Source organism: Pteropus medius, unplaced genomic scaffold (assembly GCF_902729225.1).
Source record: "Pteropus medius unplaced genomic scaffold, Ma_sr-lr_union100, whole genome shotgun sequence".
NCBI classification, from domain to species: Eukaryota; Metazoa; Chordata; class Mammalia; order Chiroptera; family Pteropodidae; genus Pteropus; species Pteropus medius.
In genome coordinates, this window is record NW_024351730.1 from 25,218,562 (window position 1) to 25,235,574 (window position 17,013).

Consider the following 17,013-nt stretch of genomic DNA (forward strand, 5'->3'; position numbering starts at 1 on the left):
ATAGTTGACAAAGGTAGTCTGATTCTATGACTTCATCTAGTTTTCAATTGAGGTGTGGCACTTCACATTAACTTGGGATCTGAATTTCTGTGGGGCCATGACAAGTTAGCCCAGGAGGCACACCAGCCACACATTGCTGCTGGCCCTGTGTCCATGGCTCCACACTGGTATGCCAAGAGCTAAGGCCAGGCTAAGGGTTTTCAAGTCTCCCTAGTGCTCCTGACTAGGTGTGGCTCCAGCAGAGCTGCAGGGTCAGGCTCTCCTCCATGATGGGATACTATTATTCCAGGCAGTTACTGTAAAGGTGGGGTCAGACAGACCTGGAGCTCAGCCAGGTCCTATTGCACATGACAGTGAGACTAGTGTTCTTGGGCAACAGTCTGTCAGGTTCTCGTGAGTGTTCTATTACAGAAATTCTGGATTAGCACGTCTTCTCAGATATGCTGGTTTGGAAACAGTGGTCCTGGCTTCCCAAGATAGACAGGATCTAACTCTAATCTCCTGGGAGAACATATTGTGCTATCTGTTGGATCTGGTCTAATAAGATCTTGAACAGTCTCATGTGCCACAATCTGAGCTGAAGATGGTCTTCATAGCTCCCTTTCTCATGCTATATTTACTTACTGGATCTGTCAGAAGTGAACTCATGATAGCAGTCTACATCGGGCTTGTTTGGAGGAAAAACTCTCTTTAAGGTATTAGAGACTCGAGTTTCTGCCATAAGAGAATCTCACTTGGCTGAGTTAAATTAAGGGTAGAAATGACATACCTTTAGGAATACCTGTGCTGTGGCCAAGTCTGGGCAGGAGAGATTCGAGTGGCAAGATACCTAAGATAATGTTGGAGAAGACTCTCGTATCTAGGAAGAAGTGGTAAGTTTGAGGATCCAGAAGGACCTCCTTGGATAACCTTTGTGAAGCTTTTGGCCAGAGCTACTACCTCTTCTGAGGTGGTACAGGGGATATTTAATTTTAGTTTTCCTGTGAAACTGCTTTAGTAAGCCAGAGGTAGTTCATCTGCTAGATAGAATGACTTTCTTTAAGCCTGTGGGGTAGAGATATTTTAAATTCTCCAGTCACAGTAAGAATGGGATCCTAGTTGCTAGAGGATAGATGATAATGTAAAAAAGATACTTGTAGGTAAGATACTTATAGATGAATTTTAGGAAATAGCATGTGAATTTAACTATGCATTGTGGCCAACTTCTTGGCTTAAGGTGTGAGAACAAAAGTGTCCTTCGGATTCTGCTCTGCATCTCATGGTATGTAGCTAGGAGAGCACCAAATGCAGTTTTAGAAGGCATGTGTTCACCAGCAGGCAGTCCTAGCAGGAGGAAGAGCTACTTGCTGTGTCAGTTTGAGTCCTTTGAAGTTAAAAACCCAAGAGACTTGATGGGTAAAATGCCTGTGAGGGGGATAAGGGGGATATGGAACAGGAGCAGGCAGAGAAAATCTTAAAGCTTCATTGCAACACTTGTGAAACCAGGACGAGAAGAATAGAAACCTGAGAATTCAGTACAGCTCTGCAGTATAGTCTCTACCAGCCTGAGGGGGAGCTCCAGTACAAAGATGGCTGGTAGGAGTCTTCTTGCCTTGGGTAGAAATGGTGAAGCCCTAGTATTTCCCTCTGCCTGGTCTTTGGTTAATTGCTCCCTGGGAAAACATGTCCTAAGCTTGAATGCTGTAGCAGATCCTGAAGGTGTCAGCTATGCTAACGATTATAGCAGGTTCTGTCGAGAAGGGAGATTTGAGTGGCATGTTCCCATGGCTACGACATTCCTTCTCCTGGATGGTATGGATGTACTTCTCCATATTCATTTGGGGAGAAACTGTTTTCACAGGCCCCTCTTTCTGAAAAGTCTCACAAGAGGGAGGTTAATAGGAAGAACTACAGCTCTCACTGCTGTTATTACTCTCAGCTGCTCTGGTAATTACCTCCCTCCTCCACTAGCCATTCTAAATTTCTCACCCTCAGCTATCACCTGTCTACAGTTCGAGGTGGCAGGGACCAAATCTCTCATGCATGAAGGATCTATTGTCATGGAAACTATCCTCTCCTCAGGCCAAGATTACCATATTTATTCAGTTACAGCTTGGCAAAGGCATATTGAGAAGTCCCCAGTTAGATCACCTAAGTTCTAAGATATTCTTCCTTGCTGTCCCTGTAACAGACTTACCACCCCTCGTTGATCAAGGTCAATCCTGCCAAAAGGAAGGCTTTTCTGTAGGCTGATTTCTGGGTACAGTCAAAATACCCTGGCTGCAGGTTATAGTGTGTAGTTCAACGAAACTCATTCTGAGTTTTTTGGTAAGATCTGTGGATGATTTCTAACCCTGCAGAACCAAGAGTTGCAGGAATGAGAATAACAAAGTCATCCAGTGGGTCAGTGGGAGTGATAGGTGGGGCACTCTCCTCATTCTAAGACTCATGTAGTTGTCTTATTGGGGACACAGCATCATAGAGGCTTCTTTGACACAGTGGATGTACTACTTTTTGGAGAATGGCACCACATCTATGCAAAGGATTATCTTGGAGTTGGCAATTGTTCTTTCAGCAGGATATAATAATGAGGGCAGGAGCTTCTGGGTGGTATAATACATGGAGTGATCAGTGAATCCCATGGTCATGAGTCTGTCCACACTCTTTGCTTTGAATTGGGTCCCATGGTCATAAATTAGGATGTGAATAATTCCTTGTACATTCTATAAACCCCTGTAGTAAAGCTGGTTGAGAAGTCAAGCCCATGCCTAATATAGGTATTTAATACCATGAGAAGCAACTTTTGATCCTAGGATGGAAGGTATTCAATGTAGTTGACTTGCCACATTAGCATCTTTTTAAAAAATTGTTTTTGGTGACATTGGTTAATGAAATCCAGTAAGTTTCATGTGTACAATTTAACAGTAAGGCATATACATATATAAGGCATATATATATACACATATATATGTGTGTTCCCCTCCCCTAGTTAGATTTCTTTGTCACCACACTTGACCCCCTTTACCCATCTAACTTACCCCTCCCCACTCCTCCTACCCTCTGGTAACCACTAGTCTATTGTCCATGAGTCTGTTTGCCCTGTTCGTTTGTTGCTTCTAGGCTTACATCCCACATATAAGTGAATCAGGTGGTTTTCAACTTTTTCTGTCTGGCTTATTTCACTTAGCATGATTATCTCAAAGTCCATCTATATTATCGTAAATGGCAGTGTTTCACCTCATGTCTGAGTAATATTTCATAGTATATATGTACCACAGCTTCTTCATCCAATCATCTATCATAAGATACTTCAGTTGCTTCCATGTCCTGCCACTGTGAATGACGCTGCTATGAACATCGGTGTGCAAGTATCTTTTCGGATATGGGTTTTCAAGTCTTTGGAGAAATACTCAGTAGAGGAATCCCTCTACTGGATATTGCCGGATCATATGGTAGATCAATTCTTAGTTTTTTGAGGTACCTCCATACTGTTTTCCATAGTGGCTATACCAATTTGCAATCCCACCAGCCGTGTATGGAGGTTCCTTTTTCTTTGCATCCTCTCCAACATATTAGCATCTTGATTCTCTCAAGGAACACAGCTAACCTGGGAACTTGGTGGTGTTCTCTCTTGGTGGCAGGTTGGCCCTTCACAGGCTGTAGTAGCTAGACTGGCTCTGATAAAAACAAATGCATAATGTTGGGCCCATATATGGCCTCTCTTTGCCACTGTGGCCACTTCACTTATGTATCTGCCATTCTAAATACGGTGCAACTAATGTCAGGTGGCAGCCATTGAATCTACTTGGTTATTCAGTATCTCTTCTGTGGTGGATCCTTTCTGGTGAGTGTAAACATGGGATAAAACAATTCTCACTTCATGCCAGTCTCCCTATGTCCATCTGTATTCATTTGTCAATATCCTGTCTGTTTTAGTCTTCCTTCTAGACTGTTAACCAGATAGCTAAGCCATTGCTAATGTGTTTATGTACATTTTCACTTTGGGCCCCTTCTCCTTCATACAAAGTAGATGACCCAGATGTACTTCTTGAAATCTCACTCATTGGAAGCCAGGGCTAATACTTGGCTGAACTTGAAGACTAGTCATTCTCCAGTACCCACTCACTTTGTTTATGTGCCAGAATGTAGAATTAACCTGAGATTAAAGGACCACCAATCATTTTGCTTGATTCTTAAGCATAGAACTAATATTGGCCATCCTGCATGCAATACTTTTGACTTAAGTTGGCTGGGATAGACATTTTTAGAAGCTCACAATTTGCCTTCTCCACTGTGATAGCTCTTACTTCACATGCCAAGGACCCAATGTAGGGTATTCCAAATGCCAAGTTAATCTCAACTATACACTCAGGGGTAATTTCTGGCTATACTCTCAGACCTACTAGACTAGTTGTCAGTCAAATATTTGGCTAGGACTCCATTTATTACCAGACAGCCCCCTCCCATATGTCTGCACTCTAACATGGGGTCAAGATACTTGGATCTCAAGATATCAATGTCAGCTCAGATTCTATGTCCAACAATTCTTGAATTCCCTATATTAGTGTATATTAATGTGAATAAATAGCTATAGGAACAGATTGTTTCCAAAAACCCTTGCATGCTCAACTGGTCTGGTCCCCAACTTTAAAGCTCCTAGCACCAGAATCCATTCTTCTAGGGGCATAAAAACTAAGACTAACATGAATAAGGTCTGACCCTGCCTTGCTTCAAATGAATAAACCTAATGGAGAAAATAGAAATGTAGTGGAATGAATTTAATGTGGTGATGACAGTAGAGCATCCGGCTAATAGTAAAGAAGAGGTACCAAAGTAAGTAATGGAGGTAGGGTCAAGGAAAGTGAGCCCTAAAATAATTCTTAGAAGAATTTGCCTATGTGAAAGAGATTTAGAACAAAGTGTCTTCTGTGTAGACAAAGCATATGGAGAACTGCAAACTGTTTGGTATTAACAGTACCAAGCTGGAGAGAAGAGCAGGTGTCCTTGAAAGACTCAAGAGTGTTAACACTTACCTACCTAAAAAGTAAAGGAAGACATTGGATAGTTTTAGACAAGGAGTGTTATGGTCAGACTAGTATCTTCAACATTATAGCAGTATTTCAAGCAAAAAAGATGGCCTCTAAAACTAGAATGAATGTGTCATAAGAGTGGGTAGTAATTGAGATCATGAGTAGCTTCCAGGTTTCTGGTATGGACATTGATGAATATGGTGGTACCATTAACTGAGTGAAAGAAGTTTAGAAGGAAAGAAAATGATTGTCTTACCTGATATTATTTAGATTCAATAAAATCTAGCTCATGATGGGTAGCTCCAATTGGAATATTACTGGTGTCATGTTCAAGGCTAGATCTCCACTAGGGCCCAGTAGTTAATTCATGATCTCTCTTTCTCTCAGATGGAGAGTAATTCTTTGCCATAGAAGATATGGCCTTGCTCTAGAATCCTAGGGGTCTACCTTCTAGCTTGTTTGGGTTTCTCAGACTTATAGAGAAACTTTGTGCCTCACGAATACCTCCTAGCACCGTTGGATCTGCTAGATCAAGGGAAATTCAGGGCACCTTATACTACAGCCTAGGCTTACTATTAGAACCATGGTACTTCTCTAAGCATGGACAGTTTTCTCAGGATGAACTCATTGTAGGGTGCTCTGCCTTTCATGAAGAAAATGCTTAACTTCCCTTTAGTTTCTTAGGATGTTACTTTTTACCCTTGGATACCTCAAGGAACCTGCTTTCCCTGTACCAGATTCAGGTATGTGAATGTGATCCAGTGTCAATGGGCTCTGGGCTATGGAGACCCACTTTTGGGTTGGTGCTTACTCTGGCACATTCTTTAGCTCTTTTCTTAAAGCTCTGATAGGCTAGTGAGATGGTTCTAGGAACAGACCTTCTCCAGGATGAAGATAGGCATTGCTATCGGTCCTTTCTATCATATTGAGTACTTGGGTTTTACTAAGCTCAGTATAGCAGGGCCTAGTTCAGGGAACTGAAGGAATGGCCACCTCCATGATCTTAGGGGTATCTAGCTGTTCACAGGGTGGGATACCAGAGTGGACTGGGTTACAATGAGAGCAAGAATGACCAGATTCCATTTCCCAAATGTCTTGGCTGTGGCCAGTCAAGGGAAGAGAGCCATTAAATCCTTCATGATAGTAAGTTCCCTGTACCCTCAAAGGCTGTATTCATCACTTTGAAGGGAAGCTGTTCTACACCAGCATTCTGGACAGTGGTGTTCCATGCCTCTGTATCAAGTAGAATCCAGTGAGCAAAATGGAGCCCATTCCAGGGAGTTCAATAGATGAAATTTGTCAATAGTTATCAATATCAAAAGTGTCAAAAGCTGAAAAAAGCTGAAAGAACATGCAGGTATCAATAAGGCACTAAGGAATGCTTGAGGCTTCCTTTCCATAACTTGAAATGTCATATGAGCAGTATCTTGAAACTAAATAGCCTTGACAACCTTATTAAATATAGGTTTATTTACATTTAATTTATATTTATTTATAAATATAAATTAATATATTTATTTATATTAAATTATATTTATATGGAGAGAGCAGCCATAGAACAGTGAAAATTAAAGTGAACTCTAGCCATGACTGAACATCTCCAGGAAGCTGCAAATCACCACCAACACTTCTGCTGATGTAGGCAAATAGGAATAACAGAAATATTGGGTAAAAAAAAAAAAAAAAAGACTATGCCAGGGCACTCTTCCATTTCAAGTGCAATGGGAAATTCTGCTTAAAATATGTAGCTTACTCTATTGCTTTGCCCTATATATCCTGTGCTCACCTCTGCTTCAATACACATTGTCTTTGCTACTCACTATTCAACTAGATAAGAGCATATTTGGATATGATAATGAAACCACCAGTTAATCTTTGATTTTTCTTGGCCAGATCCTTACAGGAAAAAATGGCCTACTTGTCATACTGCTTGTATAACTCCTTTCAAACACATTATCTACAGGGAGAACTGAAGAATTCTCAAACTTATTGTGAAATATCTGACATGTGAGCCTGTCCTTATTAGGGAAGGTGATTCTGAATTGGAGCCTGCAAAATTTTAGGAGTTATCCTATAGCACATGCAGACAAAGCTGGATTTGTTGTGAAGCTTCCATATGGCCTCAAGCTTTTAGATTACTTGACAAATTGAAGTAGCACATCCAATTGTAGTGTGTTGCCTCAAAAATCAGAAGAGACCAACTTAGCATTATTCTTCTTTTAGCAGGCCATGTTCAATGGCTGGGTAACAAGGAATCCTTCACTTTAAGCATCAAAGCTCTCCACTGAGTATTATTACCAAGATATGTACCTGCAGTGCCTCCGTCTGGGCCTGCACCATGGGATTCAGGGCTTATTCCACTTGTCTTCCTATTCTTAAGCAGCATAGATCTTATGAGGGACCTAGACTGCTGGCTCTTCATTGTCTTGATTCTGCCTCTTGGGCTTGAGTCTAGCCTATGAGATAGAGGTGAATCTGACATTCTGAGACCATCTGTTTTCAGAGCTAGTTGATCTATTGTCTACTCCTTAGTAGAATCTGATTTTCATGGACACTGTTCATACTTAACAAACCTCTGGAGGCACAGAACTGCTCATGACAACCTCCTTAATACACAGTGAAGGGATGAGGTGTTCTTCATAAGCCTCTTAATGTTCTTATGTTCCAGGTGATTCACAAGGTATTTGGCGAAAACTCATATCAGCTGTGGTTCAAGCTTTTCCTACATGACCTTTGTGGCAATGTCATTAGGTGCTGCTACAGACCTATTAGTCTACACATGCTAATCTAAATTATTACTGGTGGCCATGAAAGTGATAGTAAACTTTCTTAATGAATCTGTTGTTCCTAAAATGTTGAAACTAAGAGACTTAAAGTTTTTTCTTATGCTAATTGCAGATAACTTTTGAAGGAATTCACAGAAGAATAAAACATCTTTTTAAATGAAAGAAAAATACTGACGTGACTTGTTCAAGACAATAGTAATGGGTAGGACTGAAAAAAATCCATCTCTGTAATTCCATAGTCAGTGTTTTTTCTGCTACTTTGCTTACCTTTCAGTTTGTACAGTTTATGCTTCCAGTTTATTCCCACATCTGTTCGAATAAATCGTGATAGCAACTATAAATGATCATATAGTAATTTAGGAACAATTACGTGACTTTTGTATTGCAATTTTGAGTACTTTTAGTGTAGATTTCTTTAAAAGAAGATTCTGAGATGAGGATTTAAGTGGCATATTTCAGAGATGTCTTCAGGAAACAAATGGAATATGCAAAGTGACAATGGATTGAGTAAGGCCAGCAAGGGCACACTGAGAGTAACTGCTCTAGGCAACTGGGGCACAGCCCATTGGGGACTGAGGAACCATAATGTTTTGGAATTGGTCCTCAGAGGAGTAGGGAAGCTAAAGTATTTATCACTCAATTACTGTTCCTGTTCATTTGTTGATGGTTGTCTCTGCAAGCAGGCTATCCAATAAGCAGGTGGAGAAAACTCATGTGGTGCCGAAGAAAACCCTTGGGTAGAGAATTGAATGTGGGTGCCTGAAATAAGAAGCTGATGGCAAGTGGTGGAACTACTTTAGCTGCAGACTAATTCAGCGTCAAGGAGATAAAGGATGAAGTTTCAAAACTGATTATCCATGCCCTTCCTTGCCTTGCTTTTGAGTACATGCAGGTACTGGTATGTCAAGGTGGTTGCTGGCCACAGTCTTTAAAATAGCAGGGTTGGTTAGAAGTCATATTCTGCAGTTAGACCCAGGGATGTAATTGACATTAATTTCTCTCATTATAGATTCTCATCCTTGGCCAGCATTTATACTGGACTAGATTTCTAGCCTCATGGAATACTCACACCTTTATTCTTCCAGTGTGAGCCCCTAGTTACCTTGACTGTCATGCCTTGGTTGTTGCAATTTGCCTATTTTCACTGAGCACCAGGGCACTCTCCTGTGATTCCCTGAATTCTAGACATACTAATTCCTGCCAACATGTAATAACAGCTACCCCAACTCATGATGAGGATGAATGATGCTGTCAGTGAAAGAAACTTACTTTCCCTGCTGGGTTACTGGTTTGAGCCCAAATGACCAAAAAGTTACTTAACTCCAAGTTTATTAGAACTGTCTTTTGGAATCTGTCTCCCATCCCTCAAGACAAATCATCATTCAGAGCCTCAAGCATGACTTCAATTGTAAGAGGGGCTAAACTGACTACTGCTATCTAACATGAGTTTGGGAACAAAGGACCACATAATAGCGATTGGTTCAACTTGTAGAGGACATTCTGCGGGATAGTGTCAAAGATTAACAGGCTGTTATTAAGTCATCAACTTGAGTCTTGAAGGCATTCCTACAACCGATCTGTAAGACCATCAGCATCTAGGTGATGGGATGCATATAAAGACAAGTAGATATATAGTCATTGTCTTACCCCCTTAACTTTGAAATGAGTCCTTGGTCCAAGGTGGTGTTACTCAGCATCCCTGATCAGTGCTGCCTCTATAGTGGTTACTGTCATTGATGTGAGACACATATGCAGATTTTGTGTCTATTCCGTTGAATAGATGCACATGCTTCTTACCTGGATTTTTCCTGATTTTCAAATTCTATTATGTGCTTGACCAACTCTTCTTCCCCATCTTCAAGGTGCATAGGTTTGAGTTGAATGTAAGGAACTGGTCCAAAAGAAGTAGGTGGCAGGGTATCTAGGTTTCTTGTTTCTGCTTAGTTTCTGGACTCGTTCAAGTCCAATCATGAATGTACCACTTTTTACCTCTTAGCACTGTTTCTTCTGGGCCACAAGACCTGAGTTCAGGACAGTGGCCCACAATCTGAGACTGCTGCAGAGCCCTCTTATTCAGGGCCCCGTTCGAGACTGGGAGTTTTCAAAGTCAGGTTTCAGCCAGAGCAGCAGAACCAGGAGAAGGTGTATGTGTACATACACACATGTGTATAAAATATAAATGTTATAAAGATATAGGAGAAATTGACTTATGTGACTGTGGGGCCTGGCTAAGCAAGTCAAATCAGTAGAGCAGGAGGTCAAGATGAAAAGATCATGGGCAACTAAGGAGTTCAGACCAAAGCTATTGTCCACAGGAAGTCAAAAGGAACATTGTGATCAGGATGAATCCATGGGCACAGGTACAACCACTCTCCACAGGTAGAACTTTTTTTGGTGGTGGAGAAGCCACAGCTCTGATCTTAAGGTGACAACTGATGACAACAGGCTCATGAGACTGGCTGAGACACTTCATTAAAGTTGATTGTTTATGGGCTTTACTTACATCTGCAGCATGCAGTATATGAATAAGTGAGGACTAAACCCTGAGCATGTCAACACACCAAAAAAGCCATCACAGCTGATGAATGGGTTGGGGTAGTATTTCTAAAGAAAAATATCACCTTAAATGTGTTAAATGGATTTGCAAAGGAATCTATTTAGTTTTGAGGGGTGAAAAGATCTAGTACTCATTAAAAGTTTAAGAGGTTTACTTGTCCAGTATTTGGATATACTGCATTAGCAGGCTTTTCATTGATCTTAAAATGTGCTATTTGCAGACTTGATAGGTATTCATATAAATATGCAAGCATCAAACACTTGTATATCTTCAAGTTTTTATTACCTTTATATGAACCATTCATTAACATGCAAATGATTTCCTTCTGATATGAAATTTTTTTCTGATGAGTTGCTTTCTCAATTACCAAACTGAAGTACTAGTACAAGTGATAGAGAAGTACTATCCACACTGATCCAAATCAGTTGTATATGGGACTCTTTGGGACTGTTCCTGGGGTACTGTGGGCTGAGGAGTTCAGATGTCCACTGAGGGCAGCACTCTGGCTCATTAAATGGCTTCCTTGCTTGTGAGTCTGAGGCTCTTTGAGCAGAAAGTGGTCATGATGGTGGTGATGGCTATAATTGTGAATCTTCCTGTTGCCAAACAAACCATCAGCTTGATACTGCTGGGAAGTGCAGAGGCAGTGGAGATAGTTATGCATTAGCAGAAATTTCGGCTCAACAGGCCTCTACCTGCATTCCAGCTTCTTGGTAAAGATTGTTGAGTCTTGATAGAAGATAGGGGTTTCCTATTGCTGCTGCTGTATCAAAGTGGCTTAAAATAGATTTATTATTATAAAATCTGTGAATTTGGAGCTGAAACAAGTCTCAAGAGACTAAGGTGATAATGTGGGCAGGGCCATTTTCTCTTGAAGTTCTAGATGGAAGATTCTATCCACTTCTTTATTTACTCTAGACTGCCTGTATGCCTTGTCTCTGGCCCCATGACTTCTAAACCAGTGATGACTAGTTGAGCCTTTCTTACTGGCACCAACTCTTCTGTCTCTTTACCACAGTTAAGGGCCTTTATGATTATACTAGTCCCACTGGGATAATCCTCCTATATTTATGATCAGCTGATTAGCAACCTTCGTTCCATCTACGATCTTAACTTCTCCCTTGCCACATAACCATAACATATTCTGGGAGTTGGCATGTAGACATCTTTGGGGGCCATTCTACCTACTATAGAAAGATATGAGAAGCAATCTCCACCTGGAAAGGGGCAGATGCTCATGAAAGGTGTCATGTGAGAGCAGTCCACAATGCTGGTGCTGCCCATGCGGATATATAGTGAGCACCATGGTAAGGATTCCAAAGGCCCTGTGTGATCACTGCCTATGGAGACTGAAGGAAATAAGACTGAGAGCCAGTAGGTAGTGGTGACTCTTGGTAGAGGTGGGGAGGTCATGATGTTCCTTTGTTTTATCTTTCACTTTAACCTGTGAACTCTTCTTGGGGTTTGCATAAGCTTCCCAGCTCTTCTACTGTTTAGTTACAATCTGAGGTTCTGAGACTTGGTACTTCCTACCACTTGTTTTCCCACTGAAGAAAAAAAATAGGGTCTGGAGATAGGTGCTTAGATTTTCCCCCTGTGGCCAGACCATTGTCTCAGCTTTGTATCCTTCAGCATTCACAACTCTGGATTTTGAGTGGTTTCTCTCCTTACCCAGACTCATATGTGACCTTCAATGTTTAAATTGAGACAGTAGGCCTGGTTGTCAATGACTGGGAGTCTTTCCTCAATGCCTCCCCTGTTTTTATCACCTTTACAAACATGGTGTTGTGGGTGGCAGTGGGAAGTCAAACGCCCTGGGTGATCCATATGGGCCCTAGAACTCATCCTAAATTTAAAAACAAAAATTTAAGGTGTATGCCATAATGTTTTGACACATACATACAGTGAAATAATTACTAGTCAAGCTAATTAACATATCTTCTCACATAACTGTCCTTTATTTGTGGTGAGAGCACTTACTGGATTCTCTTAGCAAATGTCCAGTATTCAATAGACTATTAAATATAGTCATGCTGCACATTAGACTTACTCATCCCATGGAACTGCAACTTTGTACTCTTTGGTCAATATCTCTCCCCACCCCCGTTTCCCTCACCTCCCTGGCCCTGGTAACCACTGTTCTACTCTGCTTCAATGTATTGAACTTTCTCAGATTCTACACAATTGCAGTTTTTTCCTTTTTGTTTCTACCCCAGAACTCATCACTAATGTCTAGTAACAAAGGACTAACAGCAAAAGTTATGTATGGCTTTATTGAATCTTCATGGCAGGAAGCACCTGTAAGAAGAGGAACTAAGGATGAAAGGGTCTATTCTGATTGCTGTAGGAGGTTCCACTGTAGAGTAATTTTCCAAAGGACAGGGAGTTGTTCCAGTGTCCTTACTTGTCTGTGGCACTGAAGATTGTCTCGTACTTGCTTGTTAGGGTGACTTTCATAACTTCTTTCTCCTAAAAGTTTGTGTTAGTAGTTACTTTATAGGGGTGATCTTGTTCTTCAAGGCTAATCACAGATTTGGGATCCATCTATCTTTTTTGGTAACGTATCCTCTGGGCCATTTCTCTGAGTTGTCAAAGATGACTCATGGCCACTATCTCTATTTTCCAGACAGCAGAAAGGGAACCAAAAGAAGGTGGCAGGTCTGCAGCTTTCTTTCTAAAAGCATGGACTGGCATTTATACTTAATATCTGTTGACAACATTCCATTGCTCAGTATCTAGTTGTGTGGTCACTAGCTGAAAAACTGGTCATGTAGTCTTAGCTGAGGGGATGTGTGCCTATCTAAACATGGAAGACTCTTACTAAAAGGAAGAAAAAATGAATACTGGATAACCGGTAGTCTTTGTACCACCCTGTATTTAAAGGAGACCTCTCAGATTTGGAACCCAATTGAAATATAGTCTGTAATGGGATAATAGCTCGCCTGTTCTGATTTCTTCTTCATGGGGTGGACTGATCATGTCTAACCCCTCCTAGGATAGATAGCTGGCTTAGAGCTCAGTCTGGCTTTGAGTGTAGTAGACATCTATTACTGTCAGATTTGAAAGAGTTCTACTTCCTAAGAACCTTCTGTTGAAACATCACCTAGAGTGTAGGGACCTATTGAGCACCTGTCACACTGGTGTTTGTGCAGGTGGTGGCCCCTGAGGCTGATGCTATTTTTGGTACCCTTCCAGTACTCTGGTAAAGCAGCAGTGTGTGGGCTAGCTGGTTGGCCTGGACAAGGTATAGTAGAAAAACTCCTCTGTATTGTTTCTTCTTAGGCTGTAGTGATATAAACAGATCTTGAGTGTCAGGTTACTCAGGCAGTTCTGATGAGGACTGGGAGAAAGTGAGAAGAAATTCCCTCTTATTTTCTGCTATGGGTCTATTCTGATTGCTGTAGGAAGTTCCACTGTCGGAACTGAGCCCATGGGGTGGGTTTTGTACTTGCATGCATGATCTGCAGGCAATATTATATTACATGGAAATTGAGCTATGCTGTGACTGTCCTTGTTGGATCAAGTGTATGACGTCAGTTGAAACAAAGGACGGAGGATAGTCTAGTGAGTTTCTCTTTTGACCTGGGGCTTTCTGGGCAGGCATTTCAAAGCTGATTTCTTGGGTGGAAAGGGGAGGGAGTAGGTAGTGTCTGTGCTAGTCCCCAGCACCCAGTGTCAGCTAACATTGGCTTATAGGTTACTTTGTGGTTACTTTGTGGCACTGTTTACTTTGCCTTGAAAGTAATTAAGCAATGAGAGTAGGAATATATGTGCCCTAGGAGAAGAGTTGGAACCTCCTACTTTAAACCTGGGTCTTTCAAATTAGACTCAAAACCTCTATGGTACTCATTATTTGTTGGCTAATGCAGCAGACTGAACACTCCTTTACTTTCTGCCTGAAAGAGGCTGTGAAAATTAAACCTGTTGCTACATCATGCTCCACGAACTGCTGAGAGAGTTAACAAGACTTAAACATAACTAGTGGAGGGCTTCTGAGAAAGTTATTTCTTAGTTGATCAAAAATTTAAAAAGGCTAGTTATTTCCTATATTTGTGTCTGCCATGTGCTTGTGATGCTGGAGGTCAGTACCATATTACGCTTGAAATAAAGGCATGTTGGCAATTCAACATTCTAAAGATAATAGAAGAGAGGATGGGGGGAGTGTGGTCCTTGAAGACACCACTGAGCATAAGAACTGTTAACAGCATCTCTCCAGACTTACTGTATGTGGAAAACTGTTCTTGATCTCGTTAAACCAAACTGGTATTCTCCTGTGTAAAAACAATGCGTAAATCAGCTGAAAAACCACTGTGGATGAAACAAAAATCATGGTTTTCAAATCTTTCCTTAACTCACTTCTAGCTTTTATAAAGTCCAGAAGGGGAAAAGGAAGAAACAAGGCGAAGTCTCCTGCTTTAATTCCTTAACATGGGCTTTCTAATGGCTAAGACCACTCACTTGCATATGAGAGGCAAAAGGCAGACACACAGGCCTACAATGCTTAAATCTATCTTATGCTAAGGTAGACAAAAATACTATGTAATACTTTCTCTATGTAACTAGAGGCTAGTTACTTGAGTGACTTTGGGGTTAAGACTATGTTCAGGTAAAAAGTCAACTAAGATTTAACTCTTGCTTAGACAGCGTTCTCAAAAGCAGATCCTGAAAAAAGAATTTGGGAATCAGTAACTTCCTAGGGAGGTATTTCTAAGAAATGCAGTGAGTTTAGGGAAGAGACACAGGGAGGGCAAGTACACTATACAACTATATTAGTGAGTAAGTGACCACTGTGGCAACTTTGGCCAATTCTGCTGAGGATCCTCTGGTGTGATAGTTATGAGGAATGATCTACGTAGCTGCCAAGGGGTAGGAGACCTACTCCACTGGTTGGTAGTTTTTGCTGGGGGACTCACAGCGCTATTGGCAAGCTGGTCCTGTGGCAGAACATGGGGAGAGAGACACAGAAAGCCATTAGTGTGTGAAGCTATTAGCAGGTGATTTTGGGTGGCCTGAACAAATAAGCAGGAGGAGCTAGGTGTCTGCTCAGTCAGTCTACTTCATCTGGATCTGCTTGTGCTTCATATTGAGCTCACTTGTCTTGACTGGTTATCATCTTGAATCAATCTTAAGGCAACTTAAAATACAATTAGTGTGACAAGCTACTGTCCTGAAATGAATCCTTAGTAATGTAATGGATATTCATCTCCCTCTTTACTCATTATGGATTCCCCTTTGCCTCTACCAATATTTTGGATTGGAATGCTTTAACCATTAAGGTGCCCAGACTTATGGTTCTTGTCAGGCTATTATTGCTGCAAGAACTACTTTGTTCCAATAGGTGGGGCAAAGAGGCATCCAATCAACCCCACAAGTCTAGACATAGGTTTCTGCTACAAAATATGATGCTCAGGGTCAATGATCCCTGCCATAACAGTAATTCCTCCCTTTGCCTGCTGGCTTACTGGCATGAGATGTCTAGCATGACCAATTGTAATTTTAGGTCCTCTGGAACCTATTCCATATCTCCTGGTGGAAGTCTTCCTCTCCAGGTAATCAGAAACACTAATCCTGCAGGGCTTGAAGTTGTAGGAATAGGAAACACCCATTTCTAAGTGAGTCTTAGGGTATAATGGTCACAGGAGCCAAACTACTTCCCATTAATTATAGGTATAGTATTATAGTTCTTCGTAGGGCAAACTACTAGATAATGGCTATTTTTTCAACTTAAGGTATAATTTCATGGATATGAAATAATGGGATGTTTAAGTGTTGACTTAAATCCAGCTGAAATTCAAGACACAAAAGCTCTAAGATCCCAGATGATAGGCAGTCAACACAAGAAAGCTGGTAGTGAAGGCTGCTAAGCTCAGGTGGTCTCAGTCATGCCTGAGACTGAGTTTCTCAAAGGTACCTCCTGCCTAGTCTGAGGCTTATCTTGTTTGTACCACCTGGTTAGGTGGTCATCTATCTTTTTTTAAAAAATTTTTTATGGTGACATTAACAAAATCCAGTAAGTTTCAGATGTACAACTTAACAGTAAGGCATATATATTGCATTGTGTGTTCACCTCTCATAATTAGATTTCTTTCTGTCACCACATGTTTGACCCCTTTTACCCCAGCTACCTCTGCCTTCCCCCCTACCTAAAAGCAACAAATGAACAGAACAAACAGACTCATAGAAATGGACAATAGACTAGTGGTTACCAGAGGGTAGGGGGTCATCTATCTTTCTGAGGCCTTTTACCTCCTCTAGGAAGTGGTGTTCCAGGTAATTACAGGGATGGACATATTCAGTTTTCAGAACCTAGGGTATATGGAGTCACCAGGGCAAAGTTCAGATCTTTGTCCACGGCATACAGGGTGCGACTCCATTCACTCAGGGAAAAGGGCACAGCTGATGGACTCATTTAGCAACTTTAGGATATCTTTGGTATCTTCATAGCTTTCTGCCAGGTTTCATAGAAAGTGGCTCATGCCTTCTAGGGTCATATGCTAGCAGTTAAACTAGAAGCCCAGTAGAGGGTTCTCAGATACAAACTGACCAGGTGATTGGCAACATCCTCTGGGTAGATGGAACTGCTTTGTCGTATATAGAAGCTTATGGTGAGAGGCACGTGCTGTCTGTGAAAGATTTAGCTGGGTCAGGGTCTGCCCAGGAG